Genomic DNA, 1,343 nt, shown 5'->3' with positions numbered 1-1,343 from the left:
GAGGGAAGGTGGGAACTTTTGCTTCGAGAGAGGAAATGAAAATAGAGAGGGAAGGAAATGGAAATTGCTCAAAACGGTGCGTTTCTTTATTTTGCCACATCAACCGCGTTTATACGGTGCTTACACCAGCCGACTGACTCTAGAGTTTTTCTAAAAATAATGTGATAGCGTGTAAAAACCTTTTTCAAAGTAGACAAGAATGAAATAAATAATATTGAGTAATTATTAGGTAGTCTTAGGTCCCGTTTGGATTATGAGATGAGTTGAAATGGTTTTAGATATAACATATTGTTAGAATATTATTTTTTAATATTATTATTATTTTGAGATTTGAAAATGTTAGATTTTTTATTATATTTTATGTAAAAATTTAGGAAAGTTGTAATGATAAAATGATATGAGTTGAGGTAAGTTTCGAATCCAAATAATGCCTTAGAATATACATACGAGTTAATTCTATTTTCAAGCCTGTTTGAAAAACATACAATCCATATCACTTAAATGGTAGGAATCGATTTAAAAGATTTGAATTTTAAAATTTATCTTCCAAATGAAATTATGTTCTGTAAACAATTTATTAGATATGTTATACACGTGTAAGAATATAATTTTTCTATGAATAAAATCCAAGGGGTTGGTCCAAGTGGTGAATGTCTTGGTTTTGTGGTATCACTCCCTTTAAGGAACAATGTTCAACACCTCATAGATGCAAATAATCATTTGGGTCTACACTTCTAATGAAAAGTCAGCGATTTAACCAGTTCTGTGTAGGAAAACTTCAGAGGGTACGGTGCACGTGATTGAAATTTACTCTATAGGAGTGGATCTGAAGTACCTTGAAGATGTTCCCACATAAATAATAATAATAATAAATAAATAAATTCTATGAATATAGGGTGCTCTTGCTATATTAAAAAAGAGTAATGATATACACACATCACATTGCACAACACATTGTATAATAATGTTATAAAATGAGAGTATTTTTATAAAATGATGTTACTTTTATAAGATGTTTTATAAAAATATCTCCATTTATAATATAATTATGTAAAGTATTGTGAAAAATATTATGTGTGAATCATTTTCCATTAAAAAATGCTATACAATTAGAAACTGGTCATTGTGCCAAAACTTCTAATAATATAGTATGTTGTGATAGCGTGAAAGTATTATTTCATCCATACTTTAAGATTTCTTAATAATTAGTTAGGTAAGATTAAATCAGTATTTTACATCCACTGTGTGAAGAGGTTTGAGATTTTTAGACCCACTATACTTTGACCTGTTCAAGAAAAACTACATTACTCAATTGTTTGAAACCAGTAGTATTTGTTTTTTTG

The sequence above is a fragment of the Juglans regia genome, chromosome 15, assembly GCF_001411555.2.
Source record: "Juglans regia cultivar Chandler chromosome 15, Walnut 2.0, whole genome shotgun sequence".
In the NCBI taxonomy this organism is placed as follows: Eukaryota; Viridiplantae; Streptophyta; class Magnoliopsida; order Fagales; family Juglandaceae; genus Juglans; species Juglans regia.
The sequence above is the reverse complement of the archived record's forward strand: the minus strand, read 5'-3'. Positions refer to the sequence as shown.